At 45.5% G+C, this 24,717-nt stretch overlaps 1 protein-coding gene across 3 annotated transcripts in view; it reads left to right on the top strand.

The window, feature by feature from the left end:
• POLK (DNA polymerase kappa) overlaps positions 1-24,717 on the top strand; it is an 869,741-nt gene that overhangs the window by 153,123 nt on the left and 691,901 nt on the right. The window lies entirely within an intron of this gene.

Below are 24,717 nucleotides of genomic sequence, written 5' to 3'. Positions count from 1 at the left end.
TCGAAATTATCAGTCTCCCAGGTGGACATTGGATATCCTTATATATCTTAGGTAAGATATACATATTTGGTGTTTTCGGAGTTGAAGTGTTCAAAAATTCTTATTCTTTACGGGTGATCCAGCCTCCATCTAGGGCCTCTGATGTGAAATGTAAGATCTGTGCTTTGAGTCTGGGTGTAGGGTTAGTCTCTATGGAGCGATAGTGGGACACATTGCTCAGTTGTCTCTGGACCTCCTTGTCACATGCCTCACCTTCCCACAGAACTATACCACCGGCTTTATCAGCCGGTTTGATAACTATCTGTGGATTCTCTGCTAAGCTCTTAATAGCCTTTATCTCTTCTTTTGCGCAGTTAGGTTTAAAGGACATCTTTTTGTTCTGATCTAATTTCCTTAAAATCTGGTCTTCAAAAGAGAGAACTTCTGTTGGCATGTCAGCTTTGTCCGGGCAGAATAAAGATTTATTTTTAAAGCCAGTCTGGCTATATTACGGATTCTCATCGGCTGTAGCGAAGAACACTTTCAATCTCAATTATCACTCCCTCAACGGATGAACTATTTCCCATCTATAATCTTTCTGACCATACCTTAAGCAGTGTAGAACTTAATATACGGCATAAAGGGCTATCATTTGTACCCAAAGTCCTACAGAGTCCAGTTGAGACAAAGGCAGAGGTGCTACAATTCTTACGTAAAGTGAGATTGAAAGTGTTCTTCTGTACAGCCGACGAGAATCCGGAAAATAGCCAGACTGGCTTTACAAATAAAAAAAAACGAAACGTACGACAATGTGGGATCTTAACAAGTCTCTCGCTTTTCTTGTATCTCCTCATAGCATATAATGACTTACTAGAGGCAAGTCGTATCCTAGTTTTTCTTCACGTTCATCAAAGGAGATATTAAGGTATTGTTGTAACCTGCTCTTGCCACAGGGTGCAGTTGAGGTGCTTGGGCATGTTGTCGCAATTATTATTATTCATTATTTTTTGTTATTTACAATATTAGGTTAACTGGATCGTGAGTTGGGTAGTGGAAACTCTGTCACATATAAAGAACATCCGTTTTGATTGGCCCGCAGCTTTTAATTGTGATTGTTACTACCTTATGTGAACAGCAGAGTGCAGTTTGGGGCATGCTCTATGCGTGTGTTATCTATACCCTGGGAATGCACTTGGTAGATGTGACTTTCTTTGCATATGTTTTTAAAGGAAACAAGCGGTCCTCAGCATAAAAGAATAAGGGTAAACAAGATTATATAGACCACAATGGGCTACTATATATTTCACAATCCCTTGTCCAGCCGGACAGGGAATTTTTAATGATAAAATAAATCGTTCAAGGTAAGGGTACAAATCACAACCAAGCATTATGGTTACAGTAGGGCACAGTCCTGTACCGTACAAAAGAGGAAAGTAAGAAGGTCAAAGAGTGAAAAGAATACCAGGCAAGCAGGGTGAGCTTACAGGCCACTGTCATAAAGTTAAATTAGCAGTGTGTCCTGGAGTAAACCATACATACAATAATACAATGGGGTGAAATGTATGATTACTCAAAAGAGTCGACGATTCGATCCCACGCTCAATTTATAAGGGGATCATCTTGAGGACTTGGAGATTGGTTTTGCCTGAATGGGAGTTTTAAACGCCTGTCAAGGGAAAACAGGGAGGAAAGCAAAAAATAGGTACAGTCAATTTAAGAAGGGTTAGATTGGTAGTCAGCTCTAGCTATTTACTTACAGTATTCAGATCCGCAGTGAGGGGTGTTGCCTGATGGCGTGGGCAAACAGTGCATATATATTTTATAAAAATTAAAATATTTACAATTCACATGTTTTAACCAATTGGTGAGACGGCCGCAGTGTTTAGAAGAATGGTCAGCAAGTGCCGGTAATGGAAGTCTATTGGGGCGCACAGTGGTAATTTGGCGTGGCGCCGTGGTGTTGGGAGTGAGTCACAAAACCGGTGGTGGGGGAATTGGGGCAGCGTAGGATTGTGGCCGCCGGTTTAGTACACAGGCGTGCAGAAGCCGACCGGATTGGATTAAGTCCGGTGGTATTACAGGTAATTATTGGGAGAGGACCTACCGCTTGCAATTGAATTAGAAGGATTCAAATCAATTTGGCCGGAGTAGTGATTACAGGCTGGCATCAAACCACACGAGTTGTGGTGCAGTTGTGGAGCCCCTGTTAATAAGGAAAAGATATTTAAAAACCGAAATTGGGTGGGAATAAGGATATCGAAATTAAGGCGGGATCTCGTTTTACTGTTATTTAAAGCGAGGCGTCTGGGAAGTTGAGTTTCCGATTTGTTGACATTTGGGGGCACAGCCGGGGCTACGCTTCAGTGCAGAGTGCATTTAGCACGGTGCGAGATGCGGCAGATTCTTTGCATATGTAGCCGTTAGATTACATTCTTTAGTATGGCACTTTTATTACACACTTTTACTTTCAAGACACGTGGGTCCATTGGTTTATTCTTCTCTTATTTTTTTTTTACGTCACTGTAGATCACTTTGTATAATTTGCTTGTAATTCTTTCTTTGATACTCACAAATCTGTGTTGTTGCAAGGATACAATCTTTGGTAGTAGTCTCTATTATAGTTGTAACATTGTTCCGTAGGTAATGGATGTATAAACAACTGATATATATGTAGATATTGTATATTGTGTTTTATGTATTATAGGTTTTCCTTACACCTCCGTCCTGATGAGACCCTAATAAAGGGGACGAAACGCGTAGACCACCAGATAAGGAGGAACCTATCTAAAGTGGCTGATAGCTTATTTGGTACAGATATAAAGAATATGTAGAGGTGGAACTGTGTTTTTCTCTCTTTTGTACAGTAGGGTTACCTCACAGTGGACCGCAACAGAATTGTGTGTACGGACACTGATTGTTACAAAGAATTGGGGCCTAGGAAATGTCATAGATTTTGTATATATGTTGTGTATACATGTTGTATGTTTATGTAAATTGTATTGTTGAATATGTGTAAAGAAAATGAAAAGTCCCAACCAGATATGATATAAGAAATTAAATATGGTTGCGACATAGAATGATTTTTTAATGTGATTTATTATAGTTTAATTCTAACCCTAATTCATTGGGATACAGACCCCATACGCTGGAGTAATTAAAGGTACTCCTCTGCAATAATGTTATAATATTGGTCCCTCCACATCTTTTTTTAAATGATTTTTAGTCCAGAAAGTGGAGGGTTATATGGCCAAACCCCTAGTTCATAGATACTGTTCAAATGGTAGATAAGCATAAGTAATTCTGTTCGACTGCGATCATACTTAAGGCAGAATCAAGTGTCCAGTTTCTCCAGTTGACATCTTCAGGGAAAGCCTGTGTGTAAACTGCATATTGTTTTTTCTTTGTCTTTTTATTTGACATTTCAAAATAACTGCAAAATCAGTTATAAATGGTAGTGATACAGCACATAATACATTGCCCCTGACCCCTCCCCTCCCCCCCGCAACCACCTCCACTTCGCCCATCAATCCATTACTCCTTCTCAAGTGCATATTAATGTCTAGAGACACAATCAGTTAACACCAGGGACTTCAACTGTTCCATGTAGGTATTGAAAGGGTTTGGGATAAGCTGCAACTTTCAAGCACTCTAAAGGAACTTGTTGACTCAATAAACTCTGTGATGCATAACAGATTGATGTCTACCTAATAGGAAAACCCATAGCCTGTTATTGATGCCCATCTCCATCGCCAAGATGGAGCAAGCAACCTAATTGTTTACCTTCTTAAATGTGACAAAGAGGTCCTTAAGTAACAGAAAAACACAAATTGTTATCTTCCATGACATGCAGAAACTCATCTGCATCGTGCAGGGTGGCTTTTACGAAGCTGCTGTTAGCTGAAGGCCACCTAATGTGAGCTTAAATTCTGCACTGCTAAGGATGAGTTGCAGACATCCTCAGCACTGCCCCTATTGTGCTAAGAACTTGCAGAGTTCGTCCTAGCACCCACATTGCTCACACTGAAAGCCTTTCCCATACTTTGTCCTGCCCCCAGTGCTCCTGCTCTAGCTGGATGCCGAATTGCTCCACTTCTGCAGCAGGGTATTGACATTTTTTTCTTACTTTAAATTGAGACTCCCCTTTTCAATGATAGCCTTCCTAACTGGATCTCCCCTTGTCCCCAACAGTCTTTCAGTCGTACTTCAAATGTTGTGATTTAGTGTACTTTCGTTTAGTAGACGGGAGCAATATTTAGATCTGTATCCGTGCCCGCATCACTGCGGGCAGGGAAACAAACCTAAACTCGGCTCCCAGCAGGCGGGTGCATTTTTGAAGCACCCGCCTGGTGGGAGCCGACTTGGTGTTTTCTCCTGCTTGGCAGAAGATTAAAAAATGCTCCCGCCAAGCGGGAGCAAACACACAGGGAAACCGCTATGTCCTGGGGGTGGACTCTCCAGGACTTATCATTTGACCTTGCTCAATAGGATGTGTTCCCTCAGACTATTAGTAGCGGAGGGGAGGGCAGGCAACCCACCTCCCATTTTCTTTAGGTTTCGCTGCCTCAGGGGATGGGGTTGCTGCGGCCTTTACAGGATCAGCAAGAGGGGTTTCACAGCCTCCTGCCTTTTCAAAATGTTCCAAGCCTTGGGCAAGGGTGTCCATGGGGCACAAATTAGCCTTGGGAGGGTGGGGCACAGGCACCCCCTTCCCTAAAACATAAATATCTTTAAGGTATTTAACCATTAATTACTCAAAAACTACTGAGCACATTTACACCAAAAAACAAAAGCACTCTTTCTGGACCTACATCTAGCTTTCTGCCAAATCTGGTGTAAATCCGATCAGCGGTTTAGGGTGTAACTGTGTCTGAAGTTCTTTAGAAAACGTACAGATTCTTATTATTTTTTTAAAAGGAGTGTTCACAGCCCCAAGTGTCAACAAACACAAACTCTATTCTATCTATCTATCTATCTATCTATCTATCTATCTATCTATCTATCTATCTATCTATCTATCTATCTATCTATCTATCTATCTATCTATCTATCTATCTATCTATCTATCTATCTATCTATCTATCTATCTATCTATCTATCTTTATAGTTGGGTCTGATTTTCCATAGACTAAGCGTTTTTTGGTTTGCTAATAACTTTGGCCCTGTTTGACGAATGTTCACAAAACTCTCCCCAAAACAGTTTATTCGCCTCATCTCCATTTTTTAAAGTGTCGGGGTGATCCATCTAGCGTGAGCCGAGAAAATAAGGGGTCCCAAAACTGAAAATCCCAGTGCATTTTCCATTAACTTTTTTAGATAAAGCTACAACGAAAATGGCTCAATGGAATTACACCTGATTCATGAGGAAGCTAGATCTTGGCCTGCATATTGTGCTTTTTAGGTCTCGGTGAGCCATTGCGTTAGCAATGCTTACGAGATATGAAGTAAGGGCTTTGAAAAGTGCTCCTAAAATGCGGATTGGGTACAGTGCATGTGAGCACAACCACGTGCATTGTGCACAGCTTCCATTTGCCACCAGACACTTTGTGCGTGCGCTCCGCCTCCTCTTCCACTCACATTCAGCTCACCAGGCTGCACACCCCCTCACCCCTCATATGCTCGCTCGCCAATGTCCCTCCCACCCTTCCTTTGATCTCCGCTTTTCTTTTAACTTTCAGTGCGAGTTCTCACAGGCTCCTCTCCGCCCCCTTCCTTTAATGGCCCTCCCCTCCCCCAGCACAGAGCGCGCATCGCTTGTTGTTTTCTCCCTGCCTGCTTCTACACAGCCCCTGGTATTTCCTTTTGTTCGCTCAGGTGGTCACCCCTCACCGCTTTTCTCTAATACATGTTCTTTTCGGTGAGTGTCCAGCGCTCAGATTCTATAATACTCCGCTTGAACCCCGACCCCTGCTCAGTCCACGATGTGCTTAAATGTTTGAAGTTTTCCCCAGTTTCTAAATTTCGGTGCTGCTACTTATATCATGTTATTTAAGTCGCTCACTTTATTACATTACCCACGCTGCTGGCGTTATCCTTTCAATCCACTTTTTGCTGCTGTACTGTCCCTCACATTTTAGCAAGTTAAGGCGTTATGTGGGGCTGTTAGGGCAGGACGATGGGAGGTGGTATTGCAAGTTATTTCATCATTCACCCCCTCTCAACCCATTGTAACTTCCTTCAGCGCTGTGCATCCCTTCACACACTCGCACATAGCTGACCATCGCTGCATGCTCTCTTCAGAGAGGCCAGGTATTGGATGGGCGTACATCAGCCGTGTGATGTGACTACAGGCCATGTAATGTCCCCCAAGTGACTTGGGTTCCCACTATCTTTCCGCAGCTTGCGCCTGTTTAGTACTACCATGCCCCCAAATGTGCTGCATTATACCGCATAATTTGGCCTCTTTTTTTATTTCATTTTTTTATACCCAACCCTGCCATCGTTGCTGCTTATTTATCTTATGCAACTAACAACCATTGACAAAGCCAATAGACCAGACTTATTGTCAGTATGCTGCTACTTGTTGTATCATATATCTGGATGCAATGACATAAACAGCCAAAATACAAGTGGGGCAGCACACAAAGCTAAGCACGATTTTCTTTTTTTTGCACGTATTTAAGCCACTCCCTTTATTACATTACCCACGCTGCTGGCGTTATCCTTTCAATCCACTTTTTACTGCTGTACTTTCCTTCACATTTTAGCAAATTAAGGAGTTATGTGGGGCTGTTAGGGCAGGACGATGGTAGGTGGTATTGCAAGTTATTTCACCCTTCACCCCCTCTCAACCCATTGTAACCTCCTACAGCGCTGTGCACCCCTTCACACAATCGCACATAGCTGACCATCGCTGCGTGCTCTCTTCAGAGAGGGCAGGTATTGGATGGGCGTGTCTCCTGTTAAGGCGGGTCATTCATTCCAGTTACCTTACACAAGGTCACATTCATTTTTATTGTCCCAGAAATATTAGCTTATTCATCCAGAACTATAGGATGTCGAACCCGATTCCCAGTTCTAAAGTCAGCAGGTCTGGCCATTACACCGCATCCTGGGGTAAGGGGAGAGGGGCAGGCAATGCCACATGGAGGCTCAGCTCGTCATGGGCTCGAGGTGCCAACAGGACCTCGGGCTGAGCCAGAGCCAGGCATGCCCCTCTACCCCACCTCCAGTATTCAGGGAGCTGAGCCGAGCCTGCCAGGACCTCTCTACAGGCCTCTGCTCTGCTGATGTGGACGGCATTAAATGAAGAGTGTACTGTAAGGTGATGCCTCGAGTCCTCGCTTCCTTCCTCATGGCTCTGCGCACAAGGCGTTTCTTCTCTGTACATCTATCTCCCGTAGCACCTCGTTCTGCACACAGCTGCTTTCTCCTAGCGCTGCATGCTTCTAGCTCACTAAAGCCTCACTAAAGCTTGAAGATGAGTTCAAGCGCAGTGGAAGACCTTTTACAATAGTTGACTAGTTATCTTTCATTTGTTTATTTGTGCATTTGTATGTTAAACAGGTACTGCTAATAAGGTGAAATCTTTGCCCAGATGGTGTTACCCTGAGTAAAAAAGACAAAATAGTGAAGTAATCTAACAAAATGTGTTGCATTATGCTGCATAATTTGCCTTTTCTTGCTGTATAATTTAGCGGCCACATAATCCCAGTGGTCCTAGATATAATGTTTTAGTTAGACCACTGTTTCTATGTCAGTAGAGTTTAAAAGCTCAGAAATAGACATGTGCATACTTTTGTAATTGTCTAGCGTAGGGGTAGCGTGTCGGGGTCACGCACATGACCTATTTTACATCTATTTTCTCACATTTCTGTAGTTTTTGTAAATACAGATGGCTATTTTAGGTGGCTCCTGGACATGTCACAGCAGCTTCTTTTGGCGTCTCAGGTATAATCACCCTTGGATCTCAAGAGGCTAACTCTCGGGTCTCACCGGAGGGTCACTTTATTATCTCATGTGAAGGTCATTTGAGGATATATTGTGAGGGTCACTTTAAGAGCTAACATGAGGGTTACTTTATTAAATGCTTTAGATTTCACAGGAGGGTCTCCATCAGCTGGCCAATTAATCAATGTACTAGTACACTGCTTTCTCCCAGTGGCGATAGATGCAAAGCGGAAGTGTGCCTGGGATTTATTGAGGCTTAACAGCAGTGCAAGGTATAACTCGGATTGAGCGTCAAGGGGGAGCAGGGAGTCTGGAAGCACATGCTTCAGAATTTGAGCATAAACTTTGTGCTCCTCAGAGCTGACAACATTACACTTATCTGCCCCCTCACCTGCCCCACCCGCACACAGCCTCACACACACACAGCCCCACACACACACAGCCCCACACACACACAGCCCCACACACACACAGCCCCACACACACACAGCCCCACACACACACAGCCCCACACACACACAGCCCCACACACACACAGCCACACACACACAACCACACATATAACCATACATACAACCCCACGCAACCACACACACACAACCACACACAGAACCAACCGTCAGTGCACATTTTCACCCAGCACAGACACCATCAGTCATCAGTGCACGCTTTCACCGGGCACAAACACCACCAGCTGTCAGTGCACGCTTTCACCGGACACAAACACCACCAGCCTTTAGTGCATGCTTCCACCAGGCACACACCACCAGACGTCAGTGCGCGTTTTCACCAGGCACACACACCACCAGCCGTCAGTGCACGCTTTTACCAGGCACACACACACCACCAGCCGTCAGTGCACACTTTCACCAGGCACACACACCACCAGCCGCCAGTGCACGCTTTCACCAGGCACACACACACACACACACACACACACACCACCAGCCATCAGTGCATGCTTTCACCAAGCACACACACACCACCAGCCGTCCGTGCACGCTTCCACCAAGCACACACACTACTAGCCATTAGTGCACAATTTCTACAGACACACACACACCACCAGCCATCAGTGCACACATCAGTTGTTAACGCATCCACAATGAACTATTGTAACAATAGCAGTATGGCGCACTTTACTTTTAAACATATTAATTTAAAGTACAGCATGCCACCATTGCTACAAAATAAATACACATTTTTTTGGCCTACAATTTATAGACTTTAGTTGCAATTGGTGTTGCAATATTTAGCAATGCCAATAGCTCAAACTTAATTAATGCGAGACCTATTGCATTGTAAATGCTTGTTGTGATTTGGTGTAAGTCTGTTCAGTAGTCTTTTAGATATTAAGGGTAAGAAATAATTGTATATTTTGGCAGTTGGGCTCACGAAAGTCGAAATCAAAAATACAGCCGTGTGATTGGTCAAGATGACTGTATTTAGTGTGAGCCGTCACACTTTCGCAGGAGCAAGAGTTGCCCTCGAGTCTCCCAAGAGCGAGCACTCTGATTGGCTGGCTGTGGGGATCAAATGCCCGCCATCACTGTTTATTGTGAAAAATAGGAGGTGTTGTGGAAATGAATTAAAAAAGCTATATCAGGTAGCACCAGAAAGTCATGTTTTCCCCTTGGACTTAGAGAGGAGGTGTCTAAAACAAAACGTCTATGAAGCTAATAAATGTATATCATTTTTAGCTATATGATCTTGTGGGATTATGAATAGTGAAAAGGAGTACATTCTATTAGTAGGAATGCATGTTCTCTTTCTTGATTTTGAGAGGATGTGTGTAAGATAAGTACTGCGATGATTAGGTTAAATCTTTTTTTCATAAAAAGTTACGATCTCATGAAATGTTTGTGGGATTGTGACATGTAGGAAGAAGTGGGGGGTCTTTAAATACACTCTGCTATGCACACTTGTTACTGTGTGGAGTAGTCTTGGTGGAGATGGTGTTTATCAGACTATTTATGCTAGTTGGTTTGAGAAGAGTTGTGAGTAGAGTGCACCCTACTATGCACACCCATCATATGAGATAGAGATCTGAAAGGAGAACCTAGTCCCTTCCCACACGCTACTATACTCGCCTACCTGTCATCTGGGAGAGTTTTCTGGAAGGAGAGTGTATTCCTACCCTACTAGACACAACCTTCATTTGAGAGAGAAGTCTGAAAGGAGAGGGCAGTGCTTCGCCACACTCTACTATGCACTCCCGTCATTTGGGAGAAAGGCCTGAAATGAGAGGCTAGTCCCTGAGGCCAGTCCCTCCACACACCCTACTACGCACACCTGCCCTCTGAGATAGAGGTCTGAAAGGAGAGGCCAGTCCCTCTGCACACCCTACTACGCACACTTATCATTACAGAGAGAGGTTTCAGCAGAGAGACCAGTCCCTCCACACACCCTAACAAGCACACCTTTCAGATGGAAGTCTGAAAGGAGAAGGCAGTCCCTCCCCCAACCCTACTACGTCCACCCATCATCTTAGAGAGAGGTCTGTGTACACCTATCATTGCAAAGAGGGATCTCAGCAGAGAGGCCCGTCCCTCCGCACACCCTGCTACCACACCTGTCATTTGGGAGAGAAGCCTAAAAGGAGAGGACAGTCCTTCCCCATACCCTACTACGTCCACCCATCATCTTAGAGAGAGGTCTGAAAGGAGAGGCCAATCCCTCCCCACATCCTACTTACACACACCATTCATCTGAGAAAGAAGTGTGAAAGGAGAGGCCAGTCCCTCCCCATACCCTAATGTAGACACCGGTCATTACAAAGAGGGGTCTCAGCAGAGAGGCACATGCCTCCACACACCTTACTGCCACATGTGTCATCTGAGAGAGAGATCTAAAAGGAGAGGCCAGTCCCTCTCCACACCCTACTAAGCACACTTCTCATTACAGAGAGAGTTTTCAGCAGAGGCCAGTCCCTCCACACACCCTACTACTCACACCTGTCATCTGAGAGGGAAGTCTAAAAGGCAAGGAGAGTCCCCCCCCACACCCTGCTACGTCCACCTGTCATCTGAGAGAAGTCTGAAAGGGGAGGCCAGTCCCTCACCACACCCTACTACACACATCTGTCTTCTGAGAAAGAGGTCGGACACCCTACTATGTACACCCATTATTATAGAGAGAGGTTTCAGCAGAGAGGCCAGTCCCACCACACACCCTCGGACCCACACCTGTCATCTGAAATAGAGGTCTAAAAAGAGAGGCCAGTCCCTCTCCACACCTTACTACACACATCCATCATTACAGAGGCCTGTCCCTCCACACACCCTACAACCACACCTGTCATCTGTAAGAGAACTCTAAAAGGAGAGGACCTTCCACCCCCACACCATACTACGCCCACCCATCTTCTGAAAGAGAGGTCTGAAAGAAGAGGCTAGTCCCTCCCCTCACCAGACTACACACATCTCTCATCTGAGGGAAAGGTCTGTAGAAGAGGCTAGTCCCTCTCCACAATCTACAACGCACAACCATCATTACAGAGAGAGGTCTCTACAGAGAGGCCAGTACCTCCACACACCCAACTACGCACTCCTGTCATCTGAGAGAGATGTGAAAGGAAAGGCGATGCGCAGTAGGGAGTTGCATTTCCGTATAGTAACTATTACTTTACTTTAGGAAAAGAACTAGAATAAAATTTCACTGAAAAAAGCAAAAGTTAAAGTAAGGTAAATTTGTCAGTGTGAACATTACCGATTTGAACTAAAAAAGAAAAATCACAGAAATTCACCAATTATAGTTATCAGCGCTAACTACAGTTATCAGCAGTAAATATAACTTGCGCCCCGCCATGCACTGCTTATGACCCCATATATATCATCACTCATGACATGTTCTAGGCCATCATTTATGACATCACTGATTGCATCATTGATGACATCATCAAATGAGTGTACAAGTTTGTTTTATAGTTTTCATAATGGCGAGTAGCTACTATATTAATTCTATGTAATTTTGTACAGCTTGGGTGCAGCTTATGGAAGGAATTGTTAAAAAAATGTGTGTGCTCCTAATGCACCATAGCTATATAGAGGTATTGAACATGTTATAAATGTTTGCATTCGAGTAACTCTATGTGCAAGTGAGAGTTGAGTTGCATTCATTATGCTCCACACAACTTTTTTGTTCTGCATAAGAAGTTTCCAAGAGGAGGAAGATTCTATGTAGTAGATACTAAGTTTTGTAAGCCGACTTGAGTTATTAGAGAGAATCGTCTCACTGAAATGTGTACTTAACGTGGAAAAGAGTGTGCACCAGGTTCTAACCTATGTTAAGTTTAAAGAGATTTTATTTGCAAATGAGTAAAATACAATGTAATATGAACAGGATAAAACAGTACATGTTATCAAATTAAGAAAATATGCAAGAGAAAAAGGGGGAAAGGAAGGGGGAGAAAAAGACCGTTATTAATTTCTAAAAAAAATACTTATAATCCCATTCCAAAGAATAACATCAAAGCAGAGAGTAATAGAACAAAGAAAAACGAATTATTATATCACTGGAAGTATAATATATGAAAAACAATCATGGAGGTTTAGGAACTTCTTCAATTCGAGAATTATGAGAGCAAGCATTCATGGCAGAAGTATCTAAAAAAGTAGTTATAGGTTGCCAGAGAGAGTCCGGTTAAATCACAAGTGAGAGATACGCCCTATCTAATCTGTGGTTGTAACAAACCGCATACCACCAGGGTCAATAGGATATGTTTGCATAATTCTTCCATACCCTTGTGATTTGCTGAAAAGCAACTGCTAGAAGAAGGTCTATTATGGAGAAATTGCTTAACTGGGAATCGCAATCTTCAATAAAACTCCAGAAAGAAAATGTTAATAAAAGTAAGGGGGACTTGCGTATGAAATATAATATTTATTTGTTGCCAAACCTGTGTCCAAAAAGTATAAACATATTGGCAATCAAATAACATATGTTTAATCTGATTTGTTAGAAGAACAAGACGAACAAGAAGGGGGAAGAGATTGATTTATTTTGTTTAATGAAACAGGAGTGAACATGAGTCTATTATATTTATATAAAATAGAGTTTGGGTAGTATTGGCTGCTCTGGAATATTGTCTTATTTTTAACCAAATCTTGTTCCAAATGTACATAGGGAAAGTGATCTGGAGGTCTGTTTCCCAGAGTAATTCTACTTCTGTTTTCTCTCTAGTAGATGACTGAGGAAGAAGCAGAAGGAGTAGATTCCTAAAGTGTAATTAAATTAGATGGGGGAGTAGAAGATATGTGGGAGGGCATGAAAGTATTATAAGAATCTTGAATCTTTGTGATTAAAGAGTTAAATTTAGTTTCCCAGGATGCAGGCAATAAAAATTTAGCTTGGGCGTTATTAAACGAGATGCAAAGATTATCGTGAAAACGTTGAGAAACCCAATGAAGTCCCTTAGCATGCCAGTCCTTCGACAAAATAGTTGTATTATTGGTTTGAATGTGGCAGTTGTACCAAATGGAAGAATGTAAGAAGTGATCCCTAGGGGACTTGTGACAAATGAAAATAGCTTGAAATTTTGTTGAAATATTATCAAAGATAGGAAGGGACAAACATAAAGGCCCACGTGTAAAGGATAAGAATTCTTTAAAGGAGAACGGATGTAAAAAGCTCTTTTCAATATTGACCCGTTAAGGTAAGTCCGCAGCATCATCCTCCTGTAAGAGGAAGGCAGGTTGCTTTAGGAAAAATGCTGTATGTGAAAGTCCGGAAAATTATCACCCCCCCCCCCCCCCCCCATAAACTTGGGTCTTTTAAGTTTTTGAAGAGACATACATGGTTTTTTATTGTTCTATAAAAATATTAATACAGTAGAATAAATACATTTACATGAGTAAGGAATATTTATAGGAAGAACGGATATATAAAAGAGAATTATACGAACCAGCATCATTTTTATCACATCCAAATGGTCCCACCAGGACAAGAACAAATGATTCTATCGGGAAGTAAGATTTTTCAAGGTTCGTTGAAATTCTTTTAGATTCCAGGATACAGTTTCTTTATTAGTGGGCATGAACGATAAGCCAAGATATTTAATTTTATTTGGTTTCCAACTGAAATTTGAAGCGATGTAATCGGCATGAAAACATAATTTATTTAGGGGGTGAATTTCACATTTGTCAAAATTTAGTTTGTATTCCTACCGAAGCGAAAAGTTATACCTCCGATAGAAAGGCAGGAAGAGAGGTCTGTGTATGCAAAAGAAAATGTAAGATATCGTCAGCATAGGCAGAGGCCTTTAGATGATTCTCACCATATTGAAAACCTGAGATTTGGGAATTCGTACGAATCTTTATCAGAAATGGCTCAAGAGCCAGAATGAAAACGAGAGGAGAAAGGGGACACCTTTGTCTAACACCCCGGTATAAGGAAAATGAAGAAGAGAGAAAGAAGGCCAGTAACTAAAATAGATGACGTGGGAGATGACTAGGAAAGAGAGATGTAATCAATAAAAGTTTTACCAAAACCAAACCAGGAAAGAGTAGAAAAAAGAAAAGGACAACTCACTTGATTAAATGCTTTTTCAGCATCTAGGGAAATAGCCTCTATAGAATGCTTATAAGATTTGGATTTACTAAGAACATTGAAAAATAATCTAATGGGCAATATGACGACCCTTGATGAAACCACATTGTCCCGCTCCAATTAATTGAGGTAACAAAGATTCCAGGCTGAGGGCTTATATTTTTATGAAAATGTTATAATCTGGGTGGCGTGGCTGACAGCCGGCTAAGATGGCCGCTTAGCATAGGAACTCCGGGGAAGGCACAGACCTTCCGTCAATCCGAACAGTAATCCGCAGTAGAACTGACCCCCAAGAGCTGGAGCCAGGTCCCGTGATCGAGCAGTTGCAGCCGGTGAAACTCCAGTGTCAATCGGTGGCCGGAAAGTACGTTTTTTGCCGACGGTGTCAGAGTGGCCTAACATCCGGATGAGACCGGGCGCTCCATTGACCAACGACGCCGATGCCCAGTGCGAGATGCCCGGAGGGATCATACGCCGAAAGGGGGACTGCCGCGGGAAGCAAAAGAATCAGACACCTTGCGCGCTGGAGAAGAGGTGCACCTAACACGCACGCTGCAACCCCTGGAAACGGCACACGAACTGTAACTACGGTCACAAACTAGTCACGTACCCGACATCCACGCACTTACGGAGGCGAGGGCTCCTGCGGTGAGAGGTACAGAGAACACAGGACTGGCGTGCGGGGAGAGTAGAGGCCGACTTGAACACTCGAGGCCGGGGGTAGGTGGCAGAGGATCCTCCCTCCCTCCTCCCCCCCAACCCCCGAACCTGTGACAGCTGTGTGGCACTGAGAGCGATCCTGGCGACCTCGCTAAAGGAAAGGCTCCCATTGCTTCTTTCATAAGCTGCAGAAATATGGGCTGCTGCGAAGAGTGCACGGGGCAACGCCAACACACAGCATATTTGGTGACAGTAATTAAAGACGCTGTTTGTCGCCCCAGAGCCCCGGGGGTGAACCACGCAACAGGTGTTGGCTGTACGGTAATTGTTATCAGAAGCCCAAGCGGGGAGGAGAGAGGGGTAATAACCCGCTGAGAGTAAACCCACGCCTGACATATCACGGGCACTAGTCCAACTGTGGCAGCTCTTCCACCCCACAAGAGAATTACTTAATGAGAGACTGAGGGATGCAAATGTGACACAGAGATATACGGGAGTCTGCAGCACCCGTGATTGAACTAAATAACGCAATGCCTTTCCCCACGCCACTGGCATAAGGGCGTCCCACTGGGATTTGACTAACAACAGGGAATTGATTGAACGGGGCACGACACCTCGAACGTCCAGAACTCCTCTGCGCCGCAGAAACACAGTAAAACCGTGCCCATACGAAAAGTGACACCCACGCCACATAAAAAAAAGGGAATCATGGCGGGCAGCTGTCCGAGAACCAATAACGCCCAATCTAAGTTGGACAAATTTGCCTTCGAGAAAAACTCTCTGACACACTCGGAAGGGCGACTCCGTGTTAAGACACGCATCGGAGCCCCGCAGAGGAGAAAAATGATCAAGGAGCCACAAGACCCAGAAGCACGACCGCCCAAAACTACCCTTCCCAGAAGGCATAGCGCGGCGAACGCACGAGGAGGGCGTCACCATATAAACCACCAGGAAGCCAGCAGTCGGCGTCGGATATTTTGAACATTAGGTGCGAGTCCGGTTTGCCGTAGCGTCAAGGAAGGTGAGCTCCGTGTTGCGAGTGAGTGTGGTGGAAGTGCGCAGGACGCTTGGAGCTGAGAGGCGTCAAGTCACAAACCGGACCCTGCATTCACGGGCGTTCGTGACCCGTCCACTACCTCTTCCTGTCCCCGCTCAAGGGTTATCGAGCGCTTGGGACTCCGTCCCTTCATAGACAATTGCCAGTCCCCGCTCGAGGGTTATCGAGCGTTTGGGACTTAGTCCCTTCAAATACGATTGCCAGTCCACCGCTCGGGGGTTATCGAGCGCTTGGGACTCCGTCCCTTCTTAGACATTGGCCAGTCCCCACTCAAGGGTTATCTAACGCTTGGGACTCCATCCCTTCTTAGACATTGGCCAGTCCCCGCTCGAGGGTTATTGAGCGAGTTGGACTTTGTACCCTTATTGAACCCAGCCAGTCCCCGCTCGAGGGTTATCGAGCGTGAGGAACTAGACGGAACTTCGTTTCGTTTTTCTTTGTGTTTGCCCTCCGTTGGAGCGTGTCAGGACTGACACGAGTGCGGAGGACGACTTTATTGCGCTAACCAGCATATTTACTATCGAGTGGCATTGTCGGCCATTAATTAGCACGGTGTCCTCTGTTGGTGGATGCTAGGACAGGCATCCGTGCAGAGGACGGTTGGAACATCTACCGTAGCCCTCCACTGTATTGCATATTATACGGTTTCATCTGGTAGGAGCAAGATGAAATAAAGAGCTGGTGTTATCATCAAGACACGTTTGTTACGTCTTAAGGTTCAAGCAGGGGTGTTCTAGGGTGGTGTCCGGGTTACCCGATCCCGAAGAAACCAGGATTACACTCCGCGAGCAAAAAACCAGGAAGGCGAAGGAGCGAAAAAGATCACATTAGAAGATGTAATGGCGGCCTTGACGAACGTGCAAGCGACAGTTGGCACATTCTCAACAGATATATCCCTCCTACGCGCAGATCTGCACAAAATGCTGACAGGGTAAAAGAAGTCTAAATCGTGACGAAATCCTTGGTGACAGACACGTCGGAATTACAAACTGAAGTCACTCAACTCAAGAAGGAGAATAAATCTCTGGCCGACAAACTTGACGACCAGCAGGGACGCGCACGACGCAACAATGTGCGCATATTTGGAATCCCGGAGACCGAAGGCAAGCAGGCAATGGACCTATATGTGCAGGACCTGATAAAGACAGTGTTGAAACCTAAGGGGCTCTCAAATTTCTTTTCAGTGGAGAGAGCGCACAGAGTTCCTGGCGGCAGGCCAAAACAGGGAGCCCCCCCGAGACCGGTGCTCGCCCGCCTCTTTAACTTCTACGACAGCGATGCTGTCCTGCAGGCTGCGAGAACTTCTCCACTGGTGCATGTACAAAACGCAACAATAACCACCTTTCCAGACTAAACGGCGGCAGTGTCCCGGCGCAGGAGGAACTTTCAGGATGTTAAAATAAAACTGAGAACGAGAGAGTTACCCTACTCTATGCTTTTCCCAGCGAGACTCAGGGTGGTAGCAGATGACCGGACATGGTTTTTTGAAACTCTGGAGGCGGCGCAGAAATGGCTTGACGGCTGGCGTCCAGTGGGAGGCAACGGCCGTGGAGCCAGACAATTCCGCCGACGGGAAGGTCAGGATTGGCCAGACTCGCAACACACCGAACGTCCGGATCCAAGGCAGTCTCCAAGACGTGAGGTAGAATAATAGGCGGCGAACCAAAGACACTTCAATAAGAGGCTATTGACACACAGATTTCATCGTTACACTAATGAGGCTGTGGCGGCTCTGAGAGAGGGTCAGGGCCGGCCTTCGGGGCCTGAAGGTCTGGAAATTCCACTGGACCTAATACCCCGGACACGCAAGTACTATGATGTTGGGAGGGAAAGAGCGCTCTGATAAGTTGGGGAATCCGCATAGCAGGGAGGGGGGAAGGGATTGGGGGGGAATTGTTCTCTATATATGTACATTGTTTGTTTTTGTTCAAGGCAATGGCAACAGGAAAAGACTTCACTCATCAGGTAGACCTGTAGACCCAACACACACTGCACGTTATAGACTCACCACGACAGTCCACAGGATAAACAATCGGCTTCCATGCACTGACATATCCTTTGACTTTCTCACGCCCACTATACAATACCTATGGCCCTTGACCCACTGCCGAGTGGCACCGACATGACACCGCGAGAAACCTCAGTGCTCCCTCTCACGATCATGACTTGGAATGTGAGCGGGCTGGGCAACAAAATAAATAGAGGACTGGTATTGCAGGCACTGAAGAGACACAATCCGGTGCTGACACTCCTATAAGAAACACATCTCACAGGGTCGGCTTGTAAAGCATTGGATAGATGGGGATACAAAATGATTGCCCACTCTGAATTCACCACGGGTTCTAGAGGCACTGGAGTATTAATTAAAAAGTCATCGTCGTTCTTGGTTTTACAGACTAAAGTTGATGATCAGGGACGATTCGCAGCGGTCCAAGGGCAATGGGAAGGTAAACTTTTAAATATCGTTTCGGTCTACATACCACCGGAACTACACGCAGTGGCACTACCGGCACTAAGCGACTTCCTACTGGGCCTACCGGAGGGAGATCTTATCATAGGAGGAGACTTAAACACCGTACTAGATGCAACATTGGACAGATCCCCAGCTCGTACTCATGCACCTGGACCTTCACGCTTCCAAGGTTTCTTGGAGGCAATGGGCCTAGTAGATGTAGGGAGGCACACACACCCAGGGGCACGTCACTACACGTATCACTCTGCGGTCCATGATAGTTTATCCCACATAGATTACTTCCTTATGTTAGATGTGAGATTACAAAACATTGAATACGTCGTCATAAAACCTAGGGGTATTTCGGACCATTCCCCGTTACTGCTTATACTCTCCTGTCCGAGAAAAACCCGTAGACGACTCTATCCCATATACCCAGGATATCTTGCAGTACCTACCATTAAAAACACGCTTCGCAACTCAACCAAACTTTATTTTGAAGAAAATACGACCTCAGTGGACTCGGCCATTACGTTAAGACTGTTTTTAGGGGACAAGCGATTGCGTCTATCACGGGGTATAAGCGGGAGCGCCATAAAGAACTAATGGAGCTGGAAGGGGCACTTCAGGAGACAGAAATCACGCACGCGACCAACCCAACAGCTGACACAGCACACACACTGAATATATGCCAGCAACACTACAGGGATCACCTAAAAGCACGGACAGTTGAGAACATTACAGCGACAAGAGACAGAGTTTACGATGTAGGAGATAAGGCCGGCAAAATGTTGGCCTCGTTAGATAAGAGCAGAGAAGGTGTGAGAGGCATACAACAGCTCCGGTCAAAGGAAGGGACGCTTACAACACACCCAGACGATATAGTGAATATCTTAGCGGATCATTTTCGAGAAGTATATACCCCTACCACATGTCTAGCAGAGGCGGACATAAGAGAATAGCTCCGACACATCGATATGGCCACTCTTACCCCTGAGGCAGCCTTAGAATTAGAGGCGGACTTAACAGTGGAGGAAATCCAAACCGCTATACACTCGGTAAAATCGGGGAAAGCTCTGGGTCCAGAAACATTGGGCCCCAATCTCCTGGCCATGTTTAAAGAGAGCTTAGAGACAGCAGAGTTACCATTAGACCAACGAAATGCAACGATAGTTGCAATCCCAAAGCCAAATAAACCACCTACCAAAAGTTCATCATACCGTCCGATCTCACTGCTGAATGCAGAGGGCAAAATCCTAGCAAAAGTTTTGGCATCCAGATTGATAGCTCATCTGCCAAACCTGATACACCCGGATCAGTCCAGATTTATGCCTCACAGGAATATGGCTCTCAATCTTAGGAGAGTACAAGAGTACAAGGGCCTCAAGCCTGGCGGATCCGGCGGTTATCTTGCCATTAGACGCAAAAATGGCGTTTGACATGGTGGAGTGGCAGTATGTATTTGCAGTCTTGACACATGTGGGGTTCGGCCCGAAATTCTGCGCGTGGATAAAGCTCCTCTACACCAATCCAGTCTCTAGGATAACAGTCATTGGTCACATGTCAGGGGAGATTACTTTGGCACGGGGCACACGTCAAGGATGCCCTCTATCGCCACTATTGTTCGCACTGGTTCTAGAGCCGGGTGCGACAACTATTAGGCAAACTTCATTGTTAAAGGAAATCCACTGGAAAGAAGGTTGGGAAGACCGGATTTCATTATACGCTGATGACATGCTAATGTATTTATCGGAGCCCAATAGCGCCATACCGGAACTTCTTAATATCTGTAACACCCATGGTAGGCTCTCAGGGTATACTATAAATTGGTCTAAATCGGTTATGTATATTCTCTAGGGACTGAGGCCGACTCTCTCGGCGGAATGTCCGCTGCTGAGTGCAGATGACTCATTTAAATACTTAGGGATACACATCACTGCCTCAACAGCCGATTTCTTTTCCAAAAATGTAGCCCCCCCTCCCGCTAGAAAGACTTAAACGCGACGTGAAACACTGGGCTTCACTGCCCCTCACACTTCCCGGAAGGGCAGCACTGTATAAAATGAAGGCTCTCCCCCGATTTTTGTACGTCCTGGAAAACGCGCCCGAAATGGTCCCACCCCGATATTTCAGAACAAGTGGCAGCACTGGTCTCAATCCTTCTTTGGGGCAACCGCCCGGCGCGCATAGCCCAAGCGAAATTGTATGGCAGCTGGTACGATGGTGGGATAGCACTCCCAAATCTCCAACTATATTACTGGGCCGCGCAACTCAAAATTATAAATCACTGGCTACACGCACCTCATGAAGACCCAGCATACAGCGCGGACAGGGCTCAACTAGGAACTAATAAAATACTAGCGGCGCTCTTCAACAAAGGCATGGTTGCAAAATTAGTGGGCCCTACCAAACACACAGCACTGATATGATACGCAGCACACGCCAGGCTGGGGTGGAAAGGCGTGATAAAAAAAATTACCCCACTCTGGGACACTAAAAAAACTGGGACAGCTGCGAAGGTGTAGGGGCTTTACAAAGTGGGACAACATAGGCATCTCCACAGTGGGGATATGTGGGACAAGGGAGAGGTGATCCAGTTTCTGCAGTTGCAACAACAATACGAGCTGGGTCAGACTGAAAAGTTTAGATATATGCAAATAAGACCCGCGTTACTGGCGGTGATTCCATCAAACACTGAAATCCCTGAGGCCTCCCCGTTGGAAGACAGACTCCTGACGGACCATATGACACAAAAAGCCACCACTCTCACGTACCGGAATCTCCTCAATAATTTACCGGACCCCATGAGTAACTTGAAAGGGAAATGGATAGCGGAGGTGGGGGACATAAATGAGCCAGAATGGAGAGAAGCCCTAGCATCCCCTAAGGAGGTGGGCATCTCAGCACGGCTGCGATTGGTACACCTTAAAATCTTACATAGAATATACTATACTAGGGCTGTCATATAGATGCTGCTTTTCTATATATTGTGTTAAGTTAGCATGAGTTTATTAAATGTTTAAACTACATATTTTCCTTTGGCTTCAGTTTGCACACGACACATAATTGTTATTGTAGCTTTCAACCTAGACGAAAGATGTGATTTATTTGAGAATAATATGTTATTGCTCTGATATCTGTCGTGCTTGGTACACTGTCTGAACAGTGGGTGCTGAACGCTCTAAGAATAACCTAACACAAGGTTGCTGGGAGCTCTGATCCTCGCACCACTAGACATAACACAAATACAGTTGCTGCCAACATTGGGCTCTAAGCGGGTTTAAGATAGAGTTACTGAGAATGCAAAAACACACTTGATGGTGCTTCGCATGCAGAGAGCTGGTAGCTGATGATGTGATCTTCTCCTACTGACATTTAGAATTATGGGCCCGCCCTGCTAAAACCCAAATGAGACCTTCTCAGATATAATATAGTATGCTAAATAGGGTGCGCGAAATATAGGTGATACAAATTTCTATTGATTTTTGCATTGTAATATGCTATCACCGTTTGCTTACTATGGATTAGTGACTATGCTGATAACTCTGATCTTTATAATATGTATTCTGGTATTATATAAGATACTGCGTTTGAGAACCTTGCATTGAATAATAAATATTTCAAAATTGCACGTGTCTTCTTTTACTCCCCGTTCTGGTTTGGAATGATTATATAGCGAAAGAGTGTTCATGTGTTCCACGATACCTGAGGTAACCTAAGTTCATGTTCTGGTTTGTCTAAGTCATTGGTAGTTTGTTATGACCAATGAGACACTGTAGCTAGCTCGGTAAGGGGATTTTGGATACTAAGGTGAGTTTTGGGTCACCCTAATTCACTGAGGTTCCTGATCTTTATGCACAGTTCTGTAAGAGAACGGAATCCCTGCTACATGGCCCCCATACGTTGTTGGCCTTATATCATGACACTCGAGTAGTATATCATTCAAACCTTAACCCCTTCATTCCCGTTTCCGGAAAACGGTGGTGTCGGAAAAACCTACCTATTTGGAAATAGGTCTTTTCAAGCTTGAATTTATCTGAAACGGTTTCTTTGAATTACTACCCAGTTGTGCTACAAAGTAATCTTTGTTTTTTCATATTCCCGTGCAGTCATGGCACAAGCCGTGGACATCCCGCTGCATAGTCGCATTGCGGTGCGTGATCATTTACGGACTTATGATGTACCTGCTGAAGGCTTGGCTGTGGTTCTGGTGGTGAGTGCGGAACATGCTTACCCATACGAACTGTTTTATTCGTGGGTGACATTTCCGGCTGTGGACGCAAATTCTGGTGTGTTCCACTCGTACACTGCGTCACCTGTACCTGCTGAATATGCTCCGTACAGAGCACAGGAAGTACCTATTGATGTTTGGCAGCATGGAGTTTGGTTTGGTGGCGCCCTCCCCCACTCTTTAACCGCTCCGAGATTAGGTCCTTTGTCCATTCCGGGCGCAAATTGGCCCGCTTTGGCTGGATTTACTCCTCACCCTAATCACTCCACTTGTAACTTAGGTGAACTTAGGCAACTTCATGTAGTCGCCATTGCTGTGATTAGAGCCCTTGTGCATTTCACAAGTCGTAATGTTCAGGGAGCAGCCCCTAGAGGTGCAGCCCTTCCGGCAGGGCAGGCTGGTTTGAAAATCAGTCCTGTCATGGTGAATTCCGTTATGGGCAAGAAGCCCCAGGATAAGGATGATTTTCCTTTCTGGCTTGCCGAGAAATTTGACCAGCTGGAGGCGGTGTTTCCTGATACGACTCCTGGTGAAAAACACCGGATTCTTACGCTTAGTTTGCCGAAAGATTTGGCCCCTGAGCTTGTTGACTGTGAGACCTGGGGTAAGACTTTTGCAGCGGTCTATTCGAGGTGCTTTGGCTCCCCGTCTGTGTCCAATCTGTCTACGGTCCTTAAACGTGTTCAAGATGATCACGGACCGGAATCGGCAGTTGAGTTGGGTATGCGCCTATGTGGCTCCTTTGATGTGGTTTGCGATCTGATCCTTGCGGATGTCAAGGGGGATGCTGTGAACTTTCAGGTGGCTAACGCTTTGGCGCTGGTTCCCAATGCCGAGAAACCCCGACAGTTAGCGAGGATAATTGTGGCGGCTTATAAAACCGTAGGTCGCAATAGTAAGGGTAATCAGCCTTTTTCTACTAAGGAGAAGAAGCAGCCCCAGGGGCAAGCTTCGGAAACTGACGTTCAACCAAAGTCCAAGAAACAAAATTGGCATAAAAAACAGAATCAGGGTAAGCAACAGCAACAACATCAAACACAGGTTTCGCGTCCTGCGTCTCCGTTGCCTGCGCAGTCGGAACGTGTTTATGATTTGCGCGACCGCGCGATGATTAAATCACCTGAACGTTTTCAGGCTTCTGACCAACGCTCTCCTCGTTCCTTTCAGGACTCATCGGCTCCGTCAACCGGTGGTGGAGGGGGCGGCAGGGGCCGGGGTGGCCAGCAAGGACGTGGTCAGCCCCGCCCGCGCATCGGTGCAGACAAGCAGGAGGGCTCTACGCCTCAGAGACCGCAGTTTGCCAAGAAGAAAGTCGCAGCCTTAACGGCGCATCGATATGCCCCAGATTGTGAGAACGCGGCTTCGGAATCTGACGTGGGCTCTGACCTTGCTGGATAGCGCGGCAGAGATTACCATAGTGAGAGAGGCCCTCCGTCCACTACTGAAGGTGACAGCGACTGATACTTATGTTGTGATTGAAACAGCTGATACAAGAGTTGCTCCCCCTGATAGACTTTTTGAAATTGTCCTGTTAATTGAAGGTGACATACAGCGTACCATAAAAGGGGTATTTTGGTAAAATCTTTCATCTACGTATGACATTTTGCTTTCGGAGGCTGACTGGCCCCCACCTTTTGTGCTCGCAGCTCCGAGAGGGGAGGAGGTAATCCTCCCCAGTTTCGCGAACACTGTTTCGAGAGTGGAAGCGCTGCACTTTGCAGAAGAGTGGGCTCTGGCGCTTGCACCGGCTGTGTACCGCAATCCGTGTGGCTGGGATAAATTGTCCCCAAGCCACGAGATTCCTTTACGGTCTCAGCCGCAGCCTCAACCTCAATATCCCATACGACGTGAAGCCAAAGCTTCGGTCGCAGCGATCCTTGAACAATTGGAATATCAAGGTGTAAT

Source organism: Lissotriton vulgaris, chromosome 3_1 (genome assembly GCF_964263255.1).
Source record: "Lissotriton vulgaris chromosome 3_1, aLisVul1.2, whole genome shotgun sequence".
In the NCBI taxonomy this organism is placed as follows: domain Eukaryota; kingdom Metazoa; phylum Chordata; class Amphibia; order Caudata; family Salamandridae; genus Lissotriton; species Lissotriton vulgaris.
Note: the sequence above shows the minus strand (reverse complement) of the source record. Positions and strands in the feature narration are given on the sequence as shown.